General features: G+C 37.6%; 1 protein-coding gene across 9 annotated transcripts in view; it reads left to right on the top strand.

Moving 5' to 3' along the window:
* Positions 1-17,207, top strand: part of SLC25A21 (solute carrier family 25 member 21) — a 479,253-nt gene that overhangs the window by 271,796 nt on the left and 190,250 nt on the right. Inside the window, exon 2 of one of the 9 annotated variants that reach the window (XM_034648648.1) lies at positions 2,158-2,199. The exons of the other annotated variants lie outside the window; for them this stretch is intronic. The gene's annotated coding sequence lies outside the window, so the exon portion shown is untranslated. The remainder of the gene's footprint in view (positions 1-2,157; positions 2,200-17,207) is intronic. 9 annotated transcript variants of the gene reach the window in all.

Below are 17,207 nucleotides of genomic sequence, written 5' to 3'. Positions count from 1 at the left end.
AAATATTAATATTATTAATATATATTAATATATTAATATATATTATATTATATTAATATATATTATATTATATTATATTTATATATATATATATATACACACACACCACATCTTCTTTATCCATTCATCTGTTGATTCAGCATGCATTTTTAATTGTCATAGTGGCTCTTCCTCTTCATGAGTTCCAGAGAAAAGTCAGCCTTGTGAAAGCTCTTGTAACCTATGAAATTTAAGGGAAACAAACACCTATACTTCCTATACTTCACAATTTTCTTATCCTTAAAACTGACATTTTTGCTCAGGTCAAAATTAAGAGGCTCTTTGAGTTGATGATTCATTTCAAGTTCTCCCAAAGTATATGTTAGCAGTCCATTTATTTCTCCGTACTTATTGATTTGTACAAGCTCAAATTATGAGTCAGAGTCATGACTTTCCATTGTGAACTTACAGCTTTTCCCCAGTCACATCACTTGCCTCTTTCTTGGATCTTATAATCACGTCATGGGTCTTGCCCTTCAGTATTCCTGTTAGAGGATGTTCTTTCAAAGGGTAAGAATTTGCTAACAGAGAGCAATGTATGTGGAGAGTATAGTTACTTTCTCCCTAATTGCCTGAAGGTGTATTCTAACTATTCTATATTTGAAGTTTGAAAGAACTTTCCAAGAAGAAAGAGGGGAGGTGAGATCTTATTTTACGTATTTTCAAAGCAGACTGATTATACTCAGTTAAGATTTAGACTTCACATCTATAGGCTAGGAGGGAAGCAGGAGGGCCAGATTCACTTTGGGGGTACAGGAAGCACACATGTCTCTGTACTTAGCTCCAGCTAATTGTTGTCTTGCAGAAAGGTGACTCAGGATGCCAGATATTTCAGTTTTTAAAGTAACCTAAAATCTGATTTTTTTTAAGTGAAAACTCCTGATTTCTAAATGTTGACAACCAATTCACTTTTGAAAGAACACTATGTGAACTGAACCAAACACATCTGTAGACTATTTTCTGGAGGTAGTGCCTCAATCTTCTTTTCAGTGCTTACTGCTTGGGCAAGCTATGACATGGGTCTCAAAAAGTAGATATAAGATTTTGAGTTCCTTGTGGATGACACTGTGTAATCAGAACTGTTCACACAAACTGATTTTTAAAAAAATAATGGCAGCAAGGATAGGAATAGCAAATGTTTCTATAGTGATGACTTATAGTCTTTCACACTCTATTTCAGTGGGTCCTCAGAACAACCTGGTAAGGCCAGTAGGACCATTATTTTTATTCCCATTTTATAGAGAAAGAAATTGAAGCTCAATGAGTGTGGTTCCTGATTATTTTAAGGACACAGAATCTTTGGAGAAATTGTTGAAAGTCATGGGTTTCTCTTACCATAAAAATGAACACTAAAAAAGAAAAATTTAGCATATCATTTCTAGGAATTCATGGACATCTTCCTCTTTCCAAAGTTCAACCACAGGTTAAGAACCCCTGGAATAAGTGATCTTGAAACTTGATACAGAACTCAAACTGAGATTTCCAGAGGAGTGTGTGTGTGTGTGTGTGTGTGTGTGTGTGTGTGTGTTTCTACTACATGACATTTCCCTCCTTAGAGAGAGGCACAATTGAGACAGCAGCCAACAGAGTAAAGTGTCCTCAGGCTGAAGAGTCATCAGCTATCTCAACTATGCCACCATCACCATGATGGCTGGACTCTGAGATGAGGCTGGAATGGGGGAGGATGACCTCAGCAGTTCAGCTGGGACCTCCCATCACCATAGTCTCTGGAAGACTTCTCAGGGTTATCTGAGAGATCTTAGAGTTGCAAATAGTAATAGCAGCAATAAGAGTAGCCGCTGTTTATCCCATGCTTGTCATCTGTCAGGCACCGTGCTAAGTGCTGAAGTCAGTACGGTTTTTACCTCCCATCACACAGATAAGGAAATTGCTAAATCAAGATTATCATTCTGACTCTGCCTCCAACACTGTTAACCACTCTGTTATTCTGATTTTCATTCTGAGGTGAGCATATGGGGGAGATGAACATGCAGAGGAAGATCCTTTATTCTGTCATCATTCTTAAGATATATATAAAAAAAGACATATGATAGTATGGAAATTCCTGAAAAGTCGATTGATTTTCCTTCTATGACACAGTGGTTTTTTTTTTTTCAGGTAGCATGGCTTAAAAAAGAAAAATACCGTGTATCTAAGAAGGTAAAGGAAAGGGGCACCTGGGTGGCTCAGTCGGTTAAGCATCTGCCTTGGTCTCACTGAGGTCCTGGTATCAAGTCTCACATTGGGCTCCCCACTCAGCAGGGAGCCTGCTTCTCCCTCTCCTCCCTGTTCTTGCTCTCTGTCGCTATCTCTGTCTGTCTCTCTATCTCAAATAAATAAATAAAATCTTAAAAAAAAAAAGGGAAAAGAAAACCTAATCACACCCAGTTTAGTGGAAATCTTCATACACATCAGTTATTACTAAACCCCTGTTACACTGCCAAAATCAGTGATCATCTACGTAATCTTCCATGTCCTTTAAAGGCCAGACATACAAATTTATCTACAACCCAACTGAGTATCCAGTATTTCCAGATATTTTGGGAAATAATACATTATGGATTTGATTTCTTCACTTCTCATGCACAGTGTTATATGTGTCGTGTAAAATGTGATACCTGCCAAATTAAAATGAGCAGATGCCAAACATGAATCGCTTGCACAAGATACAGAGTTAATCATATTTTTTTAAAGATTTTATTTATTTATTCGACAGAGATGGAGACAGCCAGCGAGAGAGGGAACACAAGCAGGGGGAGTGGGAGAGGAAGAAGCAGGCTCATAGCGGAGGAACCTGATGTGGGGCTCGATCCCATAACGCCGGGATCATGCCCTGAGCCGAAGGCAGACGCTTAACCGCTGTGCCACCTAGGCGCCCCAGAGTTAATCATATTTTTATGTGGGAAACTCCAGTACTCCAGAGTATATCCCCTTAACAGAAGTGTGTAACTTATAATGAGTTATGTAAACCTGTTGTTAAATGGATAATCTTGCAGTTCGTAGAACTTGAATAATGTTCTTGATGCACACGGTGTATGGAAGGCTAATTTGCTATCTGGATGATACTCGAAAGAGAAACTTAAGCTTCAAGTGAACATCCAAAATGGAGAATTTGAATTTTTAAAAATATTTCAATGTTATTTAAATGATATGAAATATAAATCATAAAAAATTTCTTGAGAGTCATTTCTACATAAAAAGTTTAATTTAGTTTAAAAGCAGGATTTTATGTTAGGAATCCAGTTTAAGTATAGCAAGCTCTCTGTCTTCATTTGTTAAATACAATTCCCTACTAGCTGCTACTTCTAGGACTCAAATAAAAATTGACATTTTATGGTTTCTTAACAAGATTCTGAAAGAATGTAGTCTAATTGGTTTTTCTCTGTAGTAAGCATATTTTATAAAATTCTGTTTACTTTAAAATGCACAATTTATGTATAGTGTTTATCCTTATGAAATTAGCTTTCACAGTACATCTCATCCCCTAACATTTTCAGGTAATAGTTTATCATAATTCAGGTTACCTCAAGATATATCATTTTATTGCCTTTATCCCATAGTAGTTGAAATTACCGAGCCTATGTAATTGTACCACTCCTGTGAAAGTTTGTCAGCTTTCACTTCATAATTTTTTTGTTTAACTTCTGCTATTACTCCTTTGGATTGTGTAAAAGATTGCCTCACTCTCAATTTTTTCCAGGGAAAAAGCATGTGATGTCTCTTAAGCTTATCACAGATTCATTTCTAAATCTTGCAGATTAATGTGTTTCCTTTCCTATCGTTTCCTCTTCTCCCTCCTTTCTGCCCTACTGGTCCATGCCTCCTAAGTTCTTCTTTGGATTTTCATCTCATGACCTAATGCCTGGAGTTTTTTTTCCCCCCATGAGGCAATGTTTGCACACAGCTGTTCTGTAATGTATAGCATATATTGGCTTGAGAATGGAAATTTCACTTCTGTAAAGTGGTTTGGGATACACTTTTGTGCAAGATGCTATGCCAAACTGAACTGTGGATTGTAACATGCAGCCAGTTACCTCTGTTTGCCCCTCCAGGAAGCAGTTTACAGTTTTAATAATCAAGATGCCCTATTGCAACGGCTTCCAGAGTTATTATGTAAACCTTTCAAGCAGGGATTATGTCTTCCCTCTTTCTGCACACCTTTCCTGATACAATAAATATTTTATAAATGACAAGTTTAGGTGAGCCGGGGCCTTATCCACAAGTTAACATAACATCTCATGCAGTATATGTATATTTAAAACTTGAGCCATTTCATTTCCTTTCCAAGTTTGCTAATCTCACAGGAATATAGAATAACCAAACTATAAACTAGAGCCCCTAGTAGGAAAGTATTTTTTGAGATGAAGTGCAATTAATTAGTCCCAGTACCATTGTCATTGGATGGTTAGCAGTATAGAAAAGAAGTCAGTTGATTAAGATTAAAACTTAATTATTTAGAGAAGGAAGCAGCAAGAGTATTGTTTAAATATTTCAAACCCAGTATTATTTTTCAAGTTACAAAGAAAAAGATGTAACAAAAATATTTAAAACTCTGAAACTTTCTTTTCTATAGCCCTTCCTCCAAGAATACACGTGTGACTAAAGCCCGACCAATCAAATGTCCACAACCTCCTGCCCACATGATTGGCCGAGGGATTCACAGGGGACCAAAGAGAGGCCAATCAAAGCCCTGCCAGGGATTTTTCTGTCGTTGCCGGCAGAACAGAGTTCTGCTTGCCTCTTGCATCTTCAAGATTACTGCATAGGAACACGGGGTTCTCCCAGGCAGTATACCTCTCTGTGTAAGGAAATCTCTGTAGCAAGAGTGAATAAAGACAAGCAGAGACAAGCAGATGAGAGAAGGGGAGATAAAGTCTTGGAGCCAAGCACCCGTGCCATTTCCATCTTTTCAATTTTGAGCCAAAAAATGCCCCTTTTGTGTTTAAACTGATTTGTGTTGAATTTTGTCTCAAACAACCAGAGGAGCCCTGACAAATTATTTTTGTTGGAATTGACTTCCTGCACGAATAAGAAAGCATTGTTTCTCTCCCACAAATTCCTCCAGCTTTTCACTGGTAAAGTTAGAATAGAAAACATGAAATATGTGTTCATTCTGGAAAACACCATTTTAAAACACCAACAGCTCCTTTTAGGAGTATCTTTCAAGTTGTGTGAAACAAATAATGAATAAATTAAACTCAGCAATGGAAGAAACAGTATTGTTTCACTTTCTAGACAATGGCATTTTAGACTTTTTGTTCATTTTAATAATTGTATTATGGTCCAACTTGTGCCATAGCTTCCACATCAAGTTTAAATCTCTTTTTCTTAAATTCAGTTTTCACTTACTGGTGATTTAAAACCCATTCCAAAACAAGAGAAACCTTAGGGATAGCTTAGTTAATCCGGTGAAACTTCATAGCCCTGATCTCAGCACTCTTCATGATGTCACTCTTCTCTTTTTGAGAGAGAGGGGAATTCTCTTTCCTCGTTGGTGGTAGGTTGAATTTAATTCAGAAAAGTTACCGTTTGTAAATTTTTAATATAGTTGACAACTGTGTGATGGCACTACTTGACTTGGCATTTGTATGTGTCAGGGTAAAGGTTAACTACTGTGTCAAAGAGACCCAACAATATGGTGGCTTAAGAACCAAAAGTTTATTTCTCTTTTATGTTAAGTCCTGACAGTGATAGTTCAGTTTAGTACAGAATCTCTGCTCCTCATAGTTACTCTGGGACATAGGTCCCTTTCAGTGATTGCTCCACTGTCCCCTTGGGCCCTGTCTTGCCATCTGTAAAATACAACTTGAGTCAATACCACACTGACGTTCCAGTTAATGGGAAGGGGAAATTAGGTCTGCAAGAGGTAGACTTACAGTCTTAGGCTCTCTGTTTCTCACCTTCCATGGGTGAGAACTTACATGGTCACATACAAGAAATGCTGCAAACTGCCATCTTTCTGAGATATTACGGGCCATGGATGAAAGACACAGTGGATTTTGGTGGAGCTCCAGTATCATTCCAAGGATTATAAATACCCAGGATTATAAGAAACTAAAAGTTTCTGCCGTTGTTTCACACGTCCCCTATATTAACTTTTGTGTAAGAGGAAAAGGAAGAAATTGATCCTTATATCACCAAAGTAGTACGTGAAGAAATTAGAGTTATAAACATTATTCTTCACTTTTATTTATTCAAAAACTATCTGAATTGGTACAGCCACTGTGGAAAAAAATATGGAGGTTCTTCAAAAAACTAAAAATAGAAATACCATATGATCCAATAATTCCACAATTGAGTATTTACCCAGAGAAGACAAAAACATGAATTTGAGAGGATATATGCATCCCTGTGTTTATTGCAGTTTATTGTAAATAATAGCCAAGATATAGAAGCAACTCATGTCTATCAATAAGCAAATGGATAATGAATGGAATATTACATGGCCATAAAAAGGATGAGATTGTGCTATTAGAGACAACATGCATGGACCTAGAGGGTATTATGCTAAGTGAAATAAGTCAGACTGAGAAAGACAGATACCATATGATTTCACATATAAGTGAAAATGAATAAACAAGCAAAACGCAGAATCGGACCTATAAAAACAGAGAACAAACTGATGGTTGCTAGAGGGGAAGGGGGTGGGGGGCTTGGGCAAAATAGGTGAAGGGGAGTGGGAGATACAGGCTTCCAGTATCATAGCTAATGATACTGGAGTAGCGATGTATGGGAAGGGATGGCAGCTACACTTGTGGTGAACATAGCATAATATGTAAACTTGTTGAATCACTATGTTGTACACCTGCAACTGATGTAACATAGTGTGTAAACTATACTTAAAAAAATTATCTGGCAGCTAAATCTAGTCCTTGAGTGAATATAGAAATCACACCTCTCCTATGAAATCATCAACGGAGTGTAAAGTCTGAAAGAATAGGTAATATTAATTTACCTCTTTGTGGTTTGACAATGCCCTTCACAATATTATGTTTCCTCATCCGTGTTTTCAGGTTTTGTAGGCACCCTGTAGAATTCCAGGGTAAATTGTCATAGCTTTAATCTTCATCTACCGTGAGGTTTTTCTAGTGAGGACAAATTTTAAGTTGCTTGACAAAAAGTTAGGCCTGCTTTCCCTAGAAAAGATAACAAAGTCTTTTAAAATACGTGTTTCGTTAATTACTATCTAAGCTTTCCTCAGCTCACAAATATGAATGTGTCTATGTTTGAGAACTTAATACTATTGATTCAAAATCTTTCAAAGTAGTTTTGTTTTTATTCTTAAATAACTCATATTTGGAAGGCTGTATTTTTTGTACAGTTGTTTTAATTAATATTTCAATTTTTTTTACATTTCTATGTGATGTACGTTGGCCATTAAATGTATTAGCTTTCTAAGGTGCACTCATTCTGCTGATTGTCAGATCTTAGTTTAATATTTGTCAAACTATAATCTCAAAGGAATCTTGGAGATCAAATCAAAACAGAGTATCTGTTGAACCTAGTTCAGGGAATGACGAATGTGCTATCCATCAATGTAGCTGTTCTTCACATACTTAGTATTACTTAATTATAGGATCAGAGTTTTGTTCATTCAGCATTTTTATTCAATATATAGATGATGTACCATACCTTGCGCTAGACACTGAGAATACAGAAAAAAAAATGTAAACTTTAGTTGGGTTTTAAAATGGGACTTAGTAGATATCCTAATATTAACTCCATCTTTTATCTTTCTAGCTCTCTCTTCTAGTATCTTGACTTCAAAAGACCAACAAGCCAGTACTCTTAACTACCATATCCTCATCCCATCATGTCATCGCTTCCCTCCTTCCTGGCTTAAATTCCATGGCCAACCATTGCAATCACTTTTGGGCACACATTCTTTCATTCGCCCTTTCTCACTTCATATTCATTTGGCAAAACCTCATCTCGGGTAAATCTTACTCTTCCTGCACCCTCACAGCTGAATGTGGCTACAGAAAAGACACTTTATATTCATAACTGCTGGCCTCAAGTGGACTCAATGCTACCCAGTAATCATATTACATTTTCCCGGTTCATCCCTTTCTTCAGAATCCCATAGATGACTGTTTCACATCTTTTCTCTAATTTCTCCAATGTCCCTTTCTTCATTCTCACTCTCAGGTGATGAACTTGCTTCTTATTCTGAGAAAATGGAAGCAAGCAGAAGAGTACCAGCATCTAGAATTATGCTGGAAAACTTATGTATATAGTAGGCAATCAAAAAAAAATTGGTGAATGAAAACCCTCCTGGATGTGTACCTGTCCAGTACATTTAATGTATAGTAGCAAAGACACATCCCATGGTGTTCATTGGGATGGAAACCAGGGAGGCAAATATTGTTTCTAGTGAGTCAGTAATTTAAGAATTGTAACTGAAATCAAACATTAATTATTATTTAGATGATGTTTCTATGACAAGTAATATATTCACTGCTATTACAATTAAATATTTGTGATAGGATATCTGTCTGCCTTTGTGTTTATGTAATGTCTTACATTTTAGTATCCAAATATTGTTTTCATTGGTACTTAATTTTACATGAAGTATAATCAGTTTCATTTCTGCAAATTTTTCATGTGGAAATAAAGATTAGTTTAGTTGTATTTGGTAGAAATACTGTGTGATGAAACTGTATGGTATAAATGCCACACAGCTGAAAGAGGAGTTCTATAAGATACCTAGGAATAAACTAGCCAAAGAGGCAAAGGATCTGTACTCCGAAAACTATAGAACATTCATGAAGGAAATTGAAGAAGACACAAAGAAATAAAAAAAAATTCCATGTTCATGGATTGGAAGAACAAATATGGTTAAAATGCCCCTGCTACCCAAAGCAATCTACACATTCAGCGCAATCCCTATAAAAAAATACCATCAGCATTTTTCACAGAGCTGGAATAAATAATCCTAAAATTTGTGTGGAATGAGAAAAGACCCCGAATAACCAAAGGAATGTTGAAAAAGAAAACCAAAGCTGGAGGCATCCATCACAATGCCAGACTTCAAGCTCTATTACAAAGCTGTAATCTTCAAGACAGTATGGTACTGGCACAAACAGAATGGAGAACCCAGAAATGGACCCTCAAATCTATGGTCAGCTAAATCTTCGACAAAGCAGGAAAGAATATCCAATGGAGAAAAGATAGTCTCTTCAATAAATGGTGTTGGGAAGATTGGAAAGCCACATGCAGAAGAATGAAACTGGACCACTTTCTTACACCATACACAAAAATAGACTCAAATGGATGAAAGACCTAAACGTGAGACAGGAATCCATGAAAATCTTAGAGGAGAACACAGGCAGCAACCTCTTTGACCTCAGCCACAGCAACTTCTGGCTAGACATATCTCCAAAGGCAAGAGAAACAAAAGCAAAAATGAACTATTGGCACTTCACCAAGATAAAAAACAAAACCAAAAAAAAAAAAAAAAACTTTTTCACAACAAAGGAAAGCATTGTAACTTCATCCTGCTCTTTCTTTGATGGTACCTGGTGTTTGTGACATATAGATGAGAAAGAACTAGCTACTTATGGACTAAAAATCTGAATTCTTCTCTTAGCAAGATGCTGTGTATTTGCCTGAGGCCTTCTTCCTATTTCAGGTCTGATGACCAAGGATGAAACTTGCTTTGTAGCCACATTTCCTCTTTTTAATGTGCTCAAACCCTTCGAAGAGGGCAGAGGAAGGAAGCTGTTTTCTTGAGAAATGGAAGACTGCTTTCATTACTAAATCTCTGTGTGAAGCATAGAAACATCTGCACAAAAGCATGGCAAATCATAGGTGTGGTTGGTAGTTTGGTGGGTTGGTTGGTTTTCTTAGATGGCAGTACCTAAGGATTTCTTTAAAATTCAAATGCAGGATCACAATTTTTCTTGTTAAATTGTGGTGTACAGAGAACATAAGCTAAAGATGAACTTTATGGCACCTTTGGAAATCTGTGACAGGCAGAACTACTGGGAATTAAAACCTTTCCATATATGATATATGATACATCAAAAACTATTTGAACCTAATAGGCTAGGCAACAGAATCTGTGGTTCAATTTAGGCAGTGTTGTGCTGGCACATATTTAACAATGGCTCCCTGGAAGCCAAAGAAACAAAAACTGATTTGTAGGCTTTGACATTTTCCTTGGTGTAAATTCCTCTGCCATGGCCAATTTGAAGCTACCAACATGATGCCACTGAATGTAAAGTTGGGAAGGGAGGCCTGCTATCCAGCCTGTAAGAGCCAGCTTCAGTACATGACCTGGGGGAGCCAGGGGGTGAGCAGGGAAGGACTGAGTTCTGTTCCTGACTCTTGTGACGAATAGAGGGCTCCTTCTTTCTAGGTAATGCAATAAAAGAAGAAAGGAAAAAGTAATATTGCAGAGCTTGAGTGAGAAAGAAGAAATCCTGAGGCAGAGCAGAATATTTTTGTGTTTCTAGTTGATTGAGAAGGAGGAAAGCAGAGTCACCAGAATTGGGGCAAGTGTTCTGTGGAGTGGAACTAGGCAGGCTGCCCTTCCCCCATGCCACAGAGTCCTAACCCCTCTTTCAACTGCCCTTCTGCATTTTCATACACTTCTACCATTGAAATGCTGGTCAGCCTGAACTTTTTTTTTTACTTTAGATAAACAAAATGCAATGCAATGCAAACTTCTTCTGAAATAATATATTAACAATCATAATATATTTATTATGTATAATATGTATTATGAAATTAATATAATATATACATATAATACATATATTCTGTAACACAAGTGATACCTCTATTTCTCTTTTATTCATATTTCTTTCTCCTTAAAGGCATTTTATACACTTCTGAAAGTATTTTCCCATCTGCCAACTTAATCCACAGCTTACTTCCCCCTGCTGTTTCTCTTTGCATTACCAATTGTGTTAAGGACCATATATAGCACTTAGCTTTCCATAAAAGACCAACATATCTGAAAATTTGTCCACTTACCCACATGCACTTGGAGCTTGCTTGGAGTCTAGCATAAACATAAATATAACAAAAAAGAAAAGGATCATTTCCTTTGAGTTAAAACACCAAACAATAATTTTTAAAGATGTCACATTGAGCTGAACTTGAGTTTAAAAAGTTAATATAAAAACTTTGTTGACAAGTGAGATTCTCATTAGTTTCATAATTTTGAGTCTTTCTCTGCATGCAAAGTGTAATAAAAACTCACTTATTTTTTAAACTCTGCCTCAACTTTTCTTCCTCCTTTGTTCATGCTGTATCTGCTATGGTCTCTGGACCATAATGTATGCATCTCTTATGCCTCTAAAATATATTTTTCTAAATTTTCAAGTCAATTAGATAATAAACTCTATACGAACAAGGGATATGCACCAAGGAAATTATTGTACTTCCTTTAGATACATGCTAACAACCACTGCTTAGTGTTAGTTTCTTTAGAAAAATACATGCTAATAGTAAACTTCTATGAAAATATTCACTTCAGATTTTTTAAGGAAGGCTGTGGCATGCCCAAAAGCATAACTTTTAACAACATCTTTCAAACCTGCCAAATCACATTGCCTATTTGGCCAATTCAGTGTGCAGAATATTAATTTACTGTGCCACAAAGGTAGTGCGCCTTAACTGTTATTAGGGGAAAGCATAATATATTTGATTTCCCTTTATGAGTCTCACATTGCTTATAATTCAGTAGGGCTACCACATTTTCTGGGCAGGCTATCAAATAGGATGTTGTAATGATTTGCTTGACTAGTAGAGTAGATGAAAAAATATCAATTCTGTCTGTAGCAGTTCTATTTTTGAATTTCAAATTTGCACAGTTTGAAACCATTTATTCCTCTGTGGTTCTCTTTAAAAAATAAAAAGATTCTTTTATATCTTAAAGAGTTAAACATGTTACACAAAATCATTTAGGGTAATGGTTAGATTAGGGTGAAACTGAGAGAACGGAAGAGAAGTCTTTGATTTGATTTGAAAATGCCAAGAAAGGGATTATAGTAGTGTGAAGAGTTTGGACTTGATAAAAGGAAAACATAGGTTTGTTTGTTTTTTAAAATTTTTTATTATGTTATGTTAGTCACCATACAGTTGTACTTGTAACTGACATCTTGGGGATACTTGACAGCCTCAATTTTTGTCGGCACTGCTATTCCTTTGCAGTTCGCAGGATGTTGAGATATTTTCTGCTTCACAAAATGTTACTTACCAAAATTATCTTTGGAATAATCCAATTCTACTTAAAGAATAGAGATGGACTCAGCACCTATCAGTAGATTTCCCATTATAAACGTTGTCATGGATTCCTTGAATGATGGGCTGAATTCTCATTCTGTACACTAAATCCTTAAGACTTCATCTTTTATATACCACTAAAAGGAATCTTACTGTGGCAGGTTTATTGTTTTATACAATTTGGTTTCTTTTTTCAACAACTATTTATTGAGCAACTTCTAGGTGTCAGTCATGTTCTGGGTATTTAGTGCATGTCAGTGGACAGTATAGGCAAAGATCTCTGCCCTGGTAAAGTTTATACTCTGGGAGAGACGGACAGGAAAGAATAAATGTAATAAGTAAGTAAATAACGTACTAGGTTAGAAGTTGACACATCCTATGGAAGAAGGCAAAAACTGAGCCACATGAAGCGTTTCATCAGTGCTGTGGAGAGGAAGGACAGGCTGCTGTGTTAAAGTGGTCAGGGATACTCATTGACCATGCGAAACTGGTTGGCCAAGTAGAAACTGGGGGAAAAGCATGCCAGGCAGGTGGAATGGGTAGTACAAACCAAAAGCTGAAGTAGTCCTGAGAAACAGTGACGAGGCTAGTGTGGCCAGAGTGGAATGAGTGCGGGAGAGAGTAATAAGAGAATGGGTGAGAGAAGGAGTACAGGTCAAGATTGCATATGGCTTTTCTCTGGGTGAGATTGAGAGCCATTGCTAACCAGAGGAATGGCATGAAATGACTTCCACTTTAAAAGGATCACTCAGGCTGCTGGGTGAAAACAGATGGAAAAGGTCAAAGGTGGATGGAGGGAGACCTGTTAATGAGGTGCTGCAGTTAATCAGCTGAGAAATGATGATCATGACTTGGACCAGAGTAGGCACCATAGAGGAAGTGAGAGAAGGTAGAAGTCTGGATATATTTTGAAGGAGAACCAAAGGGATTTCCTGATAAGTGGGAATAGGGTTTTGAGAGAAAGAGGAGTCCAGGGTGAGTCTAAGGTTGAACAGGTTGGTTTTGTTTTGTTTTGTTTTGTTTTGAGTAGGGGTGGAGAGGAAGAGAGTACAGAGTCCACTTTTAGGCATGTGATTTTCGACACGTCTGTGAGATATCCAAGCACAGATGCCAAATAGGCAGTTGGATATTTAAGTCTGATTTTGAAAGAGAAGTCTGGACTGGAGATGCAAATTGGTAAGTTGTTAGCAGCTTTCCTGGACAATGAGGTGACTCTGGGCGTAGAGGGCACACACAACTCACCAACAAGACAGAAGTAGTCTCTAACATTGTGGAGATCTGATCTATCTCCAGGCATTCATGTTGGAGAAAAATGTCTATTTCTTTTAAAGGACTGCTGTTTGGGTTTTCTGCTGTTGTGCCTGAACCTGAATCTAACTGACATGGGTGCCCTTTGTCATGCTTACACAGTACCCTGAACTTGTGTTATTACATGGCGCTGCAAATATCTGTTTTCTTGTCTAAAAGCTCCATCAGGACAGAGACTCCATCTGCCTTATTCACCGTTGCATCCTGTCACTTTGCATAATGGCTGGCACTCGACTCAGTAAGCTCAATAAAAATTTGTTGAATAAATGAATTAAAGACTCAGTAAGCTCAATAAAAATTTGTTGAATAAATGAATTAAAGCTGATTAGGGTTACGGCATAGGCCGTTGTGTCAGCTAATTCTCAAGATAAACTGCACTGGCGGCTACATATCCTGCATTTATTTCATTGGTTTGAGTATTATACAAATAAGCAGGTAAGGAACAAGAAATATTGGTAAAAATTATATGAAATAAAGTACAGTAAGTACTTGAATACGGATGCAGTATTGTTAATCACATACCCAGATATTCAGCTGCCATGTAAATGTGAGGAGGCAACCAATCAATCAGCACCTGACTGATTAGCAAATGATTCTTGAGGGTTATGTGCATACTGGGTATTGTCCTAGGTGCTGGGGACATAGCCTGAAGCACCATCAAGAGTGCCTGAAAGGCTGGTAGATTTCAAAGGTGGGCACAGATAAGACACATTGAGAACCTTACATTAGCAATTTAGTTTCTGGGTGTCACGTCCAGGCCTACGGCAACATGATTCATCTTGTCCTACTTTTATGCTTATCTCCATAAATAATAATCAGGAGTTAAGATGGTGGAGGAGGAGGGGACCCTAAGTTTCTCTGGTCCCTTGAATACAGCTAGTTAACAAATCATTCTGAACACCTCTGAAATCAATCTGAGATCTGAGGAAAGAAATGCTGCAATTCTACAAATAGAAAAGCAACCACTTTTTGGAAGGTAAGAGGTGCAGAGACTTGAATATGGGGTGATATATCAGGATACGGCGGAAGGGAGGGAGCCTGCTTAAGGAAATGGAGCACGAAATTGGAACTTTTAGAATTCTGCTACAGCTGGGGACATCCCTGGCTTAAAGGTGCTCAGGTGGTGAAGCTTGGCGACATCCCAAGAGGGATAACATAGTCTCAGGATCCCCAGGGTCACAAGAAGAATGGGGGTGCCTGAGTGTGGCAGAGTTCCCACGCATCAAAGCAGGGAAGCCAGCTGAATACAGTAAGTTCAGGTGCAGCTTTCTGCCCAGCTTTGCCATAAACTATGAACTGCTGCATGGCTCTCTAACTGCTTTCTGGGAAGGGGCCCAGCAAAAGGCAGAAGCATGGTGAGATCCCCATGCCTCCCCCCATCTGCCCCTCTCACCCCTGGGAGGAAGGGTGCAGGTCCACCACAGGAGTCAGTAAAATTTGGAGTTTTGAAACTCAGTCTTGTGCCCGAGATAAAAACACTTGGTCTCAGGCTGGGTGAACGCAGAGTTTGGACAGAAACCAGGAGACAAGAGTGATTGACTACTTTTCTGTGAGGGCTCACTAAAGAGTGGGGGGCTCGAACTTTCAGCTCCAGGGGTAGAAAGCCAGGCGCCGCCATTTTCATCCCACCCAAAGGTGCTGAAAGCCTTCAGGGAGCAAAACAGCACCACCTAGTGCAATCCAGAGCTACTTATACTGATCCTGGCCCCCTGGCAAAGGGGGGTGCAATTCCACCAGGGCAAGGGCACCAGAGAATCACTGCAACAGGCCCCACCCCAGAAGAACAGCAGGAACAACTGGCCAGCACCAAGTAACTGATCCTAGAGAACTGCAAAGCTTCAGCTCTTGGGGCAGACAGTATATAGCATCTGTGGGTTTTTATTATTCTTAAATCTTTCAGTATTATTTTTTCAGTTATTTTCTTATTTTTTCAATTTTTTATTTTTTAATTTTTATTTTAATATATACATTATATGTTTTTTATTTTTTGTTTCCTTTCATTGTATTTTATTTTTTTATTTTTGTTTATATATAGGTTTTTCTTTCTTTCTTATTTTGGGAACTAGTTTCTTTTAACAAGCAGACCAAAACACACCCAGGATCTAGTTATTGTTTTGTTCTGTTTTGTTTCTTGTTGGCTTTTTTTTTTCTTTTTTTGTATTGTTTTTGGTTTTTTTCTGGTTTGGGTTTGGTTTTTTTTTTTTTTTTTTTTTGTTGTGGTTATTGTTATATTTTCTCTTTCTCTGTTTTATTCTCTTCTGGACAAAATGATGAGATGGAGAAATTCACCCCAAAAGAAAGAACAGGAGGTACTACACACTGCCAGGGATTTAATAAGGGTATAATTAAGATGTCTGAACTAGAATTTAAAACAATGATTGTAAAGATACTAGCTGGGCTTGAAGAAAGCATAGAAGACACTAGAGAATCCCTTTCTGGAGAAATAAAAGAACTAAAATCTAATCAGGCAGAAATTAAAAATACTATTACTAAGATCCAGTCCCAAATGGAGGCTCTAAAAGCAATGATAAATGAGGCAGAAGAGAGAGTCAGTTATATAGAAGATAAAATGATGGAAAATAAGGAAACTGCAAAGAAGAGTGAAAGAGACCTACTGGCTCAAAAAGGGAAACCTAGAGAATTCAGCAATTCCATGAAGTGAAATAATAGCCGGATAATAGGAGTCCCAGAAGATGACGAGAGGGAGAAAGAGGCAGAAGGTTTATTTGAACAAATTATAGCTGAGAACTTTACTAATCTGGGGAATGAAACAAGCATTCAAGTCCCAGAGGCACAGAGAACCCCCCTCAAAATCAATAAAAATAGGTCAACACCTCGACATAGAAGAGTGAAGCTTGCAAATTTCAAAGATAAAGAGAAAATCCTGAAAGCAGCTTGGGAAAAGAGATCCTTAACCTATAAGTGTAGAAACATAAGGCTGGCAGCTGACCTGTCCACAGAGACCTTGCAGGCCAGAAAATACGGGATGATATATTCAGCATGCTGAGTGGGAAGAATATGCAGCCAAGAATACTTTATCCAGCAGGGCTGTCATTCAGAATAGAAGGAGAGACAAAGAGTTTCCAGGACAAAATCTGAAGGAATCCTTGCACACTAACCCAGTCCTGCTAGAAATATTAAATGGGATCCTTTGAGTGAAGAGAAAGCCCAAAAGTAACAAAGACCAGAAAGAAACAGAGACAATCTACAGGAAAAGCGACTTTATAGGTAATACGATGGCACTAAATTCTTATCTTTCGGTAATTACTCTGAATGTAAATGAATTAAATGCTCCAATCAAAAGACATATGGTATCAGAATGGATGAAAAAAAAGAAGACCCATTGATGTGCTATTTACAAGAGACTCACTTTAGACACAGAGACACCTCTAGATTGAAAGTGAGGGGGTGGAGAACCATTATCATGCCAGTGGACATCAAAAGAAAGCTGAAATAACAGTCCTTATATCAGACAAACTAGATTTTAAACCAAAGACTGTAATAAGAGATGAAGAAGGGCACTGTTTCATAATAAAAGGGTCTATCCAACAGAAAGATCTAAAAATTATGAATATTTATGCCCTTAACTTGGGAGCAGCCAAATATATAAACCACTTAATAACAAA

This window comes from Ailuropoda melanoleuca, chromosome 20, assembly GCF_002007445.2.
Source record: "Ailuropoda melanoleuca isolate Jingjing chromosome 20, ASM200744v2, whole genome shotgun sequence".
Classification (NCBI taxonomy): Eukaryota; Metazoa; Chordata; class Mammalia; order Carnivora; family Ursidae; genus Ailuropoda; species Ailuropoda melanoleuca.
Note: the sequence above shows the minus strand (reverse complement) of the source record. Positions and strands in the feature narration are given on the sequence as shown.